The sequence below is a fragment of the Hemibagrus wyckioides genome, linkage group LG21, assembly GCF_019097595.1.
Source record: "Hemibagrus wyckioides isolate EC202008001 linkage group LG21, SWU_Hwy_1.0, whole genome shotgun sequence".
NCBI lineage: Eukaryota > Metazoa > Chordata > Actinopteri > Siluriformes > Bagridae > Hemibagrus > Hemibagrus wyckioides.
The window spans coordinates 15,503,035-15,515,703 of NC_080730.1; the positions used below are offsets into that span (position 1 = coordinate 15,503,035).

Here is a 12,669-nt window from a genome sequence, read left to right on the forward strand (position 1 = left end):
GTCTGAATAATGACTGCTTAATAATTTGAAGCTTTTTCTGGAAAGAGGAATTAAATGTTCAGCTTGAACTTATTTCAGTTTAAAGTTAACTGATTTGAGCATCCCAAAGGAACATCTATCTACTGGCCTTCATTTTACTGACTAATTTATTCTTGTCCAATTCACATGCACCAGTCAGGTCTCGCCAATCAGAAAATAACTACCATCCAGGGAGGGAGACACTGTTAGCTTCTTCCAAGTGCCACATCTTTTTAAACCGCTGCTCATGCTGCATGACAGGGCTACGTAATACACTCCCAGGACAGCTATTTGCCGCCTTCCACATGTGTGAACTCACAGGAGAGAGAGAGAGAGAGAGAGAGAATGCCGCCGCTCTTACCCAGAGGCTTTGCTAATTTTTCTCTCTTGCACTCCAGTGGTCGTGGAATCATCAGGCTTCAACCTCACAAAACTTTTAAAGGGAAAACTTTTTCAGGGAAAGTTCCAGGATCGCGATGATAAATTGGCAAATCATCCATAATGACCAAAGCTTGCCATGGCACAACTTATTCACGTTCGGTGACAATGTCGAGGCTCGCAGTGAGCTGAAAACATGATGACTTAACATTTAAAAAGTGCCTCCTAAGTATAGCATGTGCTAAATCTTCCAGTAATCAGCGTAATCTTGTGCAAAAGCTCCAATGAACGGATGAATTGATTCGTATCCAGTTCGATAAATGGGGTCCAATGGGGTCCAACGAAAATACAATGCTGTTTTCTAGTTTTTATTGTTCACATTGTATTGATTTCCACAAAAATCCCCCAAAAACCTGCCAATGCAGTTACATCCTTTATCAATAGATCTTGTAACATTAGCCGAAAGGCAGCGAAAGATTGTCAAGCAAGTCGAACAGCAAGGTTTCCTCATGTTTGAAAAGCACTCACTGTGCTCGGTATCATGACAATACCTCATTAGTAATTAAATGAAAAGAGAAACACGTAACGCTACGTGTCTTGAGGTGACAGAGTACACAGCTTGCTTTGCAAAGCAAGTCTGATAATTACACTCGGCACCAGACGCCTGAAAATCTGCGAGGCTGTCTGCCTGTTAATTGTACTGAAGAATTTCTTCAATGGTTTGTCAACAAAAAGTCCCACCCTAACCTTTTTCAGAACCATTTTCAAGAATTATATTTAGATCCCCACCTTGTTTTTTTTTTTTTTTTTTGCCTTAATTACACTTCTCAGAACTGCGACTCGCAGGAAAACAACCAACACCCCCTCCTACAGAAGGAGGGTAAAAATCACCCAGGGGTTCTATCGATTTTTGATCATCTGGAAATCATACTTTAGTAATGTTTATAATGTGTGTTGACGTTTTTAGTTTTCCTGGCGAAATGTTTCGATTAGACAGGAATTCAGAAAGAGGAGGCTGATCGCTGTACTTCCTTTCCTTTAATGAGCATCACGGAGCGCAGCGCGCCGTCTGCTTCGCTGCCTTGACTACAGACCACAAACACGAGTGACATCATGGAGCCATGTCGACGTAACAGAGACACGAGACCAGGAAGTAGTCTCGTTTACCACAGTGCGAGCTGTCAGAGGGGCTACGTGGGTTATTCTTAGCAGCGACGCTAATGACGATGGCTTAGCGGAATCACAATCAGACCATGATATGCCGTATGGTCCTTGCTTACAGTGCTCGCATACTGTTAAACAACATGTTACATCGTTTTGTTACACACAGAAGTAAAAAGTCAGTAAGACCATGCTGCTACTGTTTCTGAAATTCTCAGACTGGACATAGCATGGACCAGTCTATAAATAACAAGTGGTATGAATTATTTATAGACATTTCTAGAAGACTCCTAATTTAGCCTTAACTTAACCTTTAGTAATGGTTACAGAAACCCATTTAGATTCGAAAAAGTTTCAATTAGACAGTAATTCCGTAAAAGGAGGATCGTTGTACTTACAATTATTTCATTTCCAGAAAGCTGACAAATACTCAGATCAGGGCAGAACATACGCTGGCCTATAAATACCAAGAATCATTAATTATTCATGGAAATTTCTTGATCACTCCTAATTTAGTTAAACCTTTAATAATGGTGAATTCTGGATGTGTGATAATGAAGAACTGAAAGTATCATCATGAGGAAACGCTTGTATACCCGGCACTTCCTGGAACAAAGCAACCACATTGTGTGTGTGTGTGTGTAAGTGTGCATGCCTGTGTGTGTGTGTGTTTTGTACGTCACTCAATATTGACCCCATGACACACATCACCGTAGGATCTTTTTGTGAACGAGATCCGATGTCCGGATGTCCGATTCCATTGGAAATGCCAATAGGTTTCCAGGCTAATGAAAAGAATATCCGGTACAAAAACGGAGCAACTATGAGTTCTTCTGAATTTTAGAAAAGATGAGATAGAAGGGGCAGCATGGAAAAAACTATTCACAGATTCAGAAGTGTCTAATGAGGAAGACATTACCTTTAACAATGCAGCAACAGTGCAAGGGAGAGAAATTCTATTTGGGGGTTGTATTTTGCCTGGTGTGTTTATATGTAGTATTAAAAGAACCGGATATTTTTCACTACATAATCATAATATAACCTGATCAGAAGTTATATGATATTATACATGAGCTTATATCATATATATTTGGACTTCTATTGCAGTATAAACTTTATTAGTTTTCTGTTACATTTTGCTCACCCAGCTTATTCGAATCATTCTTTGGGCCATGAAATATTTGCAGCAACATTTTGTCATTGAACAGCTTTTATTTAGTGCAGTTCTCGAAAATGTGATGCGACATGGATTAGTGCTAAATAATTTCAGATTTTTGGTAACGGTATATTTTATAATAGTCTAACCATTTCTTTATTTCAGTAACTGCTGTATCAGACATGACATTATGAGCAGTGAGAGGTGAAGTGAATAACACTGATGATCTCCTCATCAAGGATTTGAGCGAGTTTGATGAAGGACCAAATTGTCATGGCAAGACGACTGGATCAGAGCATCTCCAAAACTGCAGCTCTTGTGGGATGTTCACCGGTCTGCAGTGGTCAGTATCTATCAAAAGTGGTCCAAGGAAGGAACAGTGGTGAACCGGAGACAGGGTCTTGAGCGGGCCAAGACTCATTGATGACTGGCCCGTGTGATCCGATCCAACAGACGAGCTACTGTTGCTCAAAAAGTTCTGACGGACCATGAAGCAACGGGAGAAGGCGGCCTGGTTTAATGAATCACGTTTTCTTCTACATCACATGGATGACAATACAATATTAGGCAGGTGGTCATAATGTAATGATCTCGGTATAGTCGCCTTTTTTTTTTTTTTTTTTTTAGATTTTATACATTTAAGTATAATATGTGCAAAGTTCCATAAAAGAGAAACAATAGTTCCAACTAATGAATAAATATGTAATTCAAACAATTGTACCAGTAATTAACAAATTTCAGCATTGATAATTACTGATAATGTACATCAGGGGACAAGAAGACAAAATTTTAAGTGTTTTTTTCGGTCATGTGTAACAATACGCAAATTCAGCAGCCCCTCATGTTTTTTTCCGACCAAAGAAAACTGTCTTCACAGATTCACCCAGATAAAAGGATCGAAAGAACGAAACGCTATCAGAAGCAAATTAGGTGTCTATCACATCCCACGTTCTTTCCCCTTGAGTGAATTGGCATAACTGCTGAGTGAAATGCATTTGTGTTTGGTCTAGCTGAAAAAGCTAAGTGCTCTTTTCAGGTGTCTATCAGCAGGGGAGGCGGGGTTAATCATTGGAAATGGTCCAGCTAAACTGTCAAAGTTGGCACCTTTGTGCGAGTGCGAAATTGCGCAAAACTATTTTAAACAACCGTAATACAGTCCTCTAGTTTCAGGGCTTGTAACGTATTGTAACATGCGAGTTCGAAGAAGTTTAAGACTTCCAAAAGCTATCCAAAACTCCTACAACTTTCCAACCTGGATTAGAGGAGCTGAGATTTTTTACAGAGTGAAATTCAGAGCCTGCCAGAGCACCAGGAAGGGGGTGGGGAGGCTGGCAGAATGAAAACAAGGTGGCTACTAAGCAGTTCAGAAGTTCACCCAGAGTTGACGCTCTCTCTCTCTCTTTCTTTCCATGCACACTGATTGACAAAGAAAGCATCTGGTAACGTTTAGGCTGCTACTCCAAGCTTTTCTCTCCTTTTATACTAGGAGGCCCGTAACATAACACAAACACACAGCTACCTTTTTTTTTTACAGCAGTAACAGGAGTGGACCTCTCCTAGGGACTCATTCAGGTAACTCGGTTTACGAGCATTCTTCAGCAGAGCAAGAGAAAGCAGAAAATGAGGGAGAGAAAGAAAGAAGGAAAAAAAAAAAAAAGAGAGAAAGAATAGGGGATTGTTCACTTCCCGTTCCACTTTCCAGAGTATAACATGGCGTGGTTTAGAACATAAACTACAAACTGTTGCGTTTGATATTTACAATTCATATCAAGCTATTTATTCGACAAAAAAAAAAAAGCCTCGATCTTGAGAAGCTCGCTGGCTCCATCGTGGGTCGTGTTTGCGGTTTTTGTCTGCGCTAAACAACACGGCACATGCAGAATACATCAGGGCTTAATCTGCAACAGCTGAACCTGACAATGACTCTTAGGACACTCAAACAAAATGCACAATATTTCTACATCTACATACATTAGCAGCAACCCTGTTTACGCACATGAGCAAAGTAGTAAAATTCACGTTTCTAACCATTACATTACTTAATTAATGTGCATATTCCATTTCTGGTTCAATATTTGTGCGTGTGGGAATGTTTTTATATTATATCCTGGCTATTTGGTCAGTCCCCACAAAGAAAACCGCTTGTTTTTAAAAGCTGCAGTTAATTAGCTTCATTAATAATTATGCCAAAGAAGGGTCCTCACAAGGATAGCACAACAAACGTGCGTGTGTGTGCGAGAGGCATCATCAGGCCTATCCAGTTCATCGCCACCAGCCCCGATGACTTTGAGTTGTGCACGCAGGAGCGTCGTCATAGCAACGGGGCTTTACACAAGCAACCGCAGCTGGACGCAACGTATACATTCCTCTTAAAAATGAGCCCTCGCCGTTGCGCGCTAAGGAGAGCCGTAAACTTCTGCACACACGCTCGCGAAACACAGCTTCCATGCCGGGCCTCCGTGACTCATAAATTTCCAACCAATTTTGGGTAGTTATATATATATATATATATATATATATATATATATATATATATATATATATATATATATATATATATATATATATATATATATATATATATATATATAAATATATTGTAGTAATGAAGTGTCAACTTTTGCCCCGTCACAAATGCTAGAAGTCGGGTCTCATTAGCATTTTTACTAAAACGTCACTCATTTTTTACGAGGCGCTCTAAAGGCCAGATCTCAGAATCGGTTCTAACAAGGCTAGGTTTTTTTTCCCCCTCAGTGTACGCTTATTGACCCAAAGGCCCTTTGTACTACCCATAATGCACTGCAAGCACATGTTCATTTTATCAGTTTGAATTGTCCTAGCTATGCCGTCTGGAACATAGCTAGAGGCTGTTTTTTTGGGGGGTTTTTTTTGCCCAGTGTCCCCGTTCTTTCTCTCAGACTTCGGCTTATTGTTGATTTATGCAGAGTCCTTGTTTGGTTTCTTGCACACTAACCACTAATTATCCCATTAACTACCACACGGTCCCTCCGATACCTTCATTTGTGCTGAAGCTAGCAACAATAAGGTGAAATTAGGACACTATGACTCTTCTTTGTCACGCCACATCTAATGACATGCTATATTAGGCTCTCTCATCGAACGCACAAGTTCGAACAAGAACTCCATTAAATTACCAACATCTGAGTTTTGACCTGCAGAGCATAAGCACTGCTGCTGTAATCATAAATGCCCTGCAAACACCTCAGGATAAATATGCTAGTTGAAATATAAATATTTAATTTGCTTAATTATATTAGCCGCTCTCATCTATTATATATAGATATATAGTATATCTATATAGATTGGTTTATTGAGTATAATAAATCTGTTTTGGACATGCACCTGTCTGCAACACACATGAAGTCGGCCAAGGCTTCGAGGAAAACATGGAAACCATGGCAACCACCGGACAAATCAAAGCAGAAACGCCTACTATTGACAAGCAAATATCGCTTTTGGTGACAAGCCGCACGTGTTCCAGTTAAGTTAAGGCTCGATGCTTTTCTTACCTCTGGTTTACCTTTCTAACCAACAGTAAAGCATGAAGATATATTCAAGACGTCGCATTGTCCATGGGATACTGTATCTACTGTGACTGAATATTTTCTACATCATCATTAACAATGTATAGAAGTCGCATTTACCTTATTAACCAGCATTCTATCTATATGAGGTTTAGTTGAGAAAGTGCGACACAGTAAAGGAGATATTATTTAAATCTAGAACGCACCCTGGTTGATAATCTGTGTTCATTTCCAGTTGCATAACTGTACCTGTGAATGTGAGGAGTTTTCTGCAGGCTGTTTCTCACGCAAGGCTAGTGTTAAGAGTAAACACTGATAATAGCAGCAACAACGGAGGAGCTTCACGGTCTGGATTCAGGTTTTACACTGCATTTAGTATTATGTCTAGAGAAACAATGCAGCAAAGCAAACAGATCTTTTTCGGGGGGAATTAATAAGAATGTTATCAAACTTTCGTCTACTAAAGAGTGCTGCGTCTTATATCGTATGGCAGGAAAGTGTTTGCATCCAAATAGTTGATTTTAAATAAATGATTTTTAGTCACAATAATCCTGTTGCAGAAATAAGCAAAAATCCCTGGTCTGAAGTTTTGCTCAAAGACACCTTCACCAGCACTCGATTAACCGTCCTTGTGATCAAACAACAAGGCCAACAAACAAGTTCTGGCGGTGTCAGGAATTTTTTTTGATGCAAATTTTGGAATGCGAGCGCTGCTAGAACGTGTGTCTAAAGAAGGGGGGGGGGGGGGTCATCAACTGGTGGACCTTGTCCAGATGTAGATCCAGCAGATTTGTCACTGGATTAAAAAAAAAATGGCGGGGGCAGGGGGGGTGTCCATTAACTGGTATGGAAATACGTTAGAGCAAATCAGGATATGAAAAGTGTGGTTTTTGTCTTTTGCAGTAGATCCTCTGTTGCAGCCAATCAAATGCATCTTGGTTAAAAACCTGATTCACGATGAACAACATGGTGTGCAAAAAATATATATATGTGTGTAAAGGTCAATGATGAACGGAGAATTTTGAAAGATGATCAGACAGAATGCAGTCCATGGCTCTAATCAATGACTAAGATTTAAATGGCATCATCTTTTGACGCGCAGAGATCCACACTATAGTAACTCCAGCTTCACCCGCACATCCTTATTTGGTGTCCAAGCAGGAAGCGTAATGAAATTCAGAACAGGAACTTAGTTACAGTAAGAGTCGTTGGCAAGTGGAAAAGGGGGCCGGATTTGTAACCATACCTGGCCATCCTGTGCCGTACGGTGGAAAAACATCTAAAAGGAAGCGGTCGTGATTTCATAAGGACGTGTGCTACGTACATATATTCGGTGATAAATTGCATGCGTGATGTGCATCACTAAAGACAACATTCAAATGAGTGCAGAGCAGGAAAATTGTTCCAGCCAAGTTATGAGATTATACACACTGCTTATCAGGTCTGAGGCTGACATGAATATAATAATAACTTTTGGAGAATATTGCGCTAATGCATTAGCGCTGTAGCAGATTCCAAAAGCAATTATGCTGTCTGTGCAATGTAGACGAGCGCGAGAGATTTTTATTGTTTTGAAGTTCATGCAGCAAAAAAACGTTTTTGAGGAAATGATACTGGAATATATCTCTTTTTTAAAAAACAACAAAAACGGCTTAAGCGGCTGTGATCACAACAGTGGAAGAGTTATAAAAGCCACGGCGCTCCGCAACACCTTCAACTAGCCTGAGGCAAAAAGCCACCACCAAGGCCAAGGTATCAGATTTCAATTGGGGCAACAATCAAGCTGTTGTTTCAGCACACTGTCATCAGCAGCCCTCCCATAGCCACACTGCACACCCTAATTTTAACACACACACACACACACCTAATATGCCCTCCTCTGTAGAAGCAATTGTCTCCCATGCACACTATTTTCTCTCTCTCTCTATCGCTCACTCACTCACTCACTCACAAACACACACAAAAACAAGCTCTGACTCCACACTGAAAGAATGCCACCAATTCAAGCACTCGAAAAGGCACTGGTGGAAAAAGCGTACGTCGACAAAAAGACAGTGTGCCAAAGAGAGGTGATGAGACATCCACTTTTTCACACTGCTTGTGATTATGGTCTTAACAATCAGTACAGCTATACGAACTCCAGAATATATTATCTCGGGAGCTCCCAAGACACAAAATTAGCAAGATAACCATAACACCACACGAAAGCACAGAACCTACGCTCTCGCCGTGCTACGTTTCGAGCGGGTGTGTTCCCGCCGTGTTGACGCAACACCAAAAAACTGGTCTGTCTGCTGCAAGCTGAAACTACCACAGAAACCTACAAAGTCCCTAGAGAGAGGCACAGCGTTAATGAGTGACAGAATGCACGGTAAGCGCACGGAGGTGGAGGAGGACGCTGCGTCCACGAACGCCCTCAGCCACCGACCCCCAGCTACAGTCAAAGAGTCTGACACAAGATTGATTCATAGTTAATGCAGCCTGACACCCCTGTGAGTGTGAGAGGGACGGAGAGAAAAGAGGAGATAAAGGGGAGAGAAGGAGGGAGGAGGGGACTCTGCTTGCGGTCAGTGCGAGGAAGAGTTCAGAGGATCTTTTCCCACACACCGAGAAAAGCGCATGTGCTTGTGTGTGTGTGTGTGTGTGTGTGTGTGCGCGTGCGTGTGTGTGTGTGAGACAGAAAGAGAAAGAGAGAAAGACAGAGAGAGAGAGAGAGAGAGCAGCATGCATATGTGAACAGATAACCTTAAATCCTTATTATCTCATCCTTCGGCCATGATAGCAATAACAACGGCAACAAATAGCAAAATTGTGAAAACATATATTTGCACGACTAAACACTTATCTAAAACTTCTTATAAGAGAGGCAAGATGCTAAATACGTAAACGCAGCAGACAGCAGAATGGAAGCAAGCATGACCTTTCCCGAATGAGTGACAAATAGATCCAAATGATTCAAAACATCTATCTGAATAAGTTCTTTGTGATCCTAAAAAGTGAATAACCAATATCTATAAAGGATGGCGTGTATATATAAAATTAAAAATTTAAAAAAAAAAAAAAAAAAAAGTCCCGTACATCTTCCTGACAGTGCTTCCGTCTGGACAGAAGCGAGGCGTCATCTATCTGCACCTCCATGTGTCACTGATAAGACAGGCAATCACATGGAAAGAGGGAAAGAGAGACAAAGAGAGAGAGAGATAGAGAGAGCCTGACGTATCAGGCCCACGTTACAATTTTACACCTTCTACGTCAGTGTGTCTATGGGTAACTACAAGACACGGCTTATTACTAATTAGTGAATCTCAAACCTAGTGTGAAGGAGTGTCATATATAACGAGGATGAGGACAAGGATGTCAACAGAAACTCCTGACACATCTGAGGGCTGTCACGATGAACAAATCCTCAGGTCTAAACAAATATAAGCATGACATTATTCATAGTTAGGATTTGTAAAGCCACAAACACAGACACCTGACCTTCCACACACACACAGTTTTCTTACCCATCTGTCACATGCCTTAATGATCATGAAGACAATATAAAAACAAACACAGTGTAGCAATCAAGTATCTATTCAAGTCTATTGATAAGTTTGCTTGCATTTCGAGATGCATTCTGTGTGTGTGTGTATGGATTTACAGCTTCATACAGGAAGTCGTGTTCAGACCACGTTTATATAAAAGACGTTTAAAGTTCACGTCAGGACGTCTAACTTCAACACGGATCGTGATCAAAGTCTGTTTTCACATAACCACGCGTTATTAGACGTGAATAAAATGACTGATCAGTGCATAATCTGCTGCTCAACAACTTTAACGTCACCCTGATTGTGTATTTGTGTGTGTGTGTGTGTGTGTGTGTGTGTGCGCGTGAGTGCGCGGGCGGGCGCGCGCGCGCTTGCGTGCTTTTTAAATCGCTTTAAAACAACAACTTCCTGGTCGAGATAAAAAAAATAAAAAAAAATATATATATAGATATCTTTGAGTATCAAGATTGTGGGAAAAGTTCTATCGAGTAAAGAGCCACAAGTAACTCGATTAGTTAGTTATAACCAGCGTGTTTTGTTTCTGGAGTGGTGATCTTTAGGAAATAAAAAAATAAATAAATAAATGAGATGATAAAAACGTGCAGCAAACAGGAGAGAAGTTTGTCAAAGCGCAGTTTTCAGGGCTTTCACACTTCTTCTTTTTTTTTCTCCCCCGGATAGAAAGATCGCCAGTTAAAAAGAAATCCAAATGCAATGATAATACACACCGGGTGAGAAGGAAGAACAAGTACATTGTGTTAGTGCGATTTTTGAAGAGCTCACGCGCGGATATAGGAACGAGCCACACAAAATAACTGCATGGGTAATAAAGGCGATTCGCGAGGACGGAGCTGAAATCCGAAATGTTTCCGTTCGCCATCGCAATCACTTACCGGGGTTAATATGTGTCCACTTCAAACACAACAGTTTCCTTTAAGCCACTTCTAAATGCTCCGCCATCTTCCGCGCTAGCTGTGTTTGTTTAAATGGGAAACACTCCCAGGGCGCAGAGAGAAGCCTAGCACGGAGTGTTGGCGAAGTGCATTCTGGGTACTGTAGTTCATGGGTCCGCGGAGTCTACGCACAGCCTCGAGAGGATGAACTACAAGTTCATGAACTCCCCCTCATATTGAAAACAGCCACTAGGAGATGGGAAGTTGTAGAGATATTAGAGAGAGAGAGAAAAAAAATATATAGTACGTTTATTTTTAGCGCACCCGGAGGAGCACGTAGGTTCAGGCTGTCCCCCTCTGTTTGTGTGTTGAACTTGTTGAACTATGTGCTGAATTTTTAATTAAGCATTCCATCAGCATTTTTCCCCCCTTCTACAAGCTCCCACTTCAGAAATCAAATATAGCAAGTAATAAAACCATATGCAAAGAAACAAAAGCAAATGCATCAGTCTTTGTTTTTGTTTGTTTTTGTTTTTTTTTGATGCATGTAGAGAGTTTGTCTCTGAATACAGTAAAGCTTAGACGATTATATATTCTGAAAGACAAAATCAAATGTCAGACAACCGGTGGGGGAGTGAATGCAGTCTATCTAGGGCCCTACGGATGCTGTAGGTGCCCTCCAAAGAGGCGGAGAGGGAAGATAGCAGTGGCCTCGTCTCCATGGTGACCTCGCAGGCATACCAGTGTTGGATTTCAACTGTTGGAGAAGGAGACAGTGCTAAAGAGGGAGGAAGGGAGGGAGAGAGAGAGGGGGGGGAGGGGGAAGGGAAAGAATGGATTGAGAGGGAGAGAAAGAAGGGGAGGGGGTTGTAATTAGCTCATTGCTTGCTGTTTCCTGTCATGACTGCAACACCGGCCTCTAATCACATCCCAACGAGGACGTGTGGACATGCAAATGGCGCACTGATCTGAACTGAAATTCGGGAAAATGCTTTAGCTTTGATAAACCGTCTAAACCGACAACACGAATCAGTACTTTAAGCCGTCTTTAGGTCAAAAAATAAATGAATAAATAACGTGCTTTATGTCAACAAAATGAGCTGGATTTTGTATATATGAGTGCTCAGTTTGCTGTGAGGGTAACAAAATGAAGTAAAAAGTGGACTGAGCCGTAAATAGAGAGAGAAAAATGCCACCAAGGGCGATCCCCAAACACGTGACGAGTGTTCTTATCAATATTGTTTATATAATGGTGATACTGCTGCGACAGAATTTCTTTAGTGCTGTCAAATCAGAATAGGCGAGATGAGACAATCTGACATTCCAGGTCCAGCCTAGAACCCTCAAATCATGTTCCACGTAGGCGTTTATAACAGCATTTCATTATTAGAATGATTTCCAAAGTTTTGAAGTGGATAGGGAAAGGAACATTAAAAAATGTGTGCTGCAGAACAGCGAGTTGCCTATTACTCATACTTTTAAAACATGTGTGTGTGTGTTGTGTGTGTGTTTGTGTGTGTTTGAGAGTGAGAACACCTCAATAACATTCCTCAGACACCCAGCAGAGGCCCATAGACCTGTTTGTACCCTTCCCCCATGTTCAAGCAAAAAGACCCTCAGTAAACCCCCCCTTGAGAGTGAGAGATGCGTTCCACATCCACCCCCCCACTTCTTTCTGTAGCCTTTGAAAAGGACAAGAGATTGGGGTTTGAAAGGACAGGAGATAGCCCCTAATCGTCTGTGTGTCTATAGATCGTCTACCTGCAAGCATCCAATCACTTGACTCTCTCCTTTACCTCAACCAAAGAAGAGATACCCCCCCCACTACCCCAAAACCCCCACCCCCCACTGCTACCCCACTTTGGCTCAAGGTTTGAGAGTTTTGCATCTAACCCTAATAGATATGTAGAACGGATTTGGGCATCAAGTGGGAAGAGGATTATTGTGGAAAATAAAAGTTGTGTGTGAAATTTTGCAAACACTATCCT

At 41.2% G+C, this 12,669-nt stretch overlaps 1 protein-coding gene across 1 annotated transcript in view; it reads right to left on the reverse strand.

Annotated features, from left to right (window-relative positions):
• The window catches only part of ncoa3 (nuclear receptor coactivator 3), a 34,648-nt gene extending 23,830 nt beyond the window's left edge, over positions 1–10,818 (reverse strand). The window contains exon 1 of the mRNA XM_058373127.1: positions 10,682–10,818. The gene's annotated coding sequence lies outside the window, so the exon portion shown is untranslated. The remainder of the gene's footprint in view (positions 1–10,681) is intronic.
• Between the last annotated feature and the right edge of the window lie 1,851 nt (positions 10,819–12,669).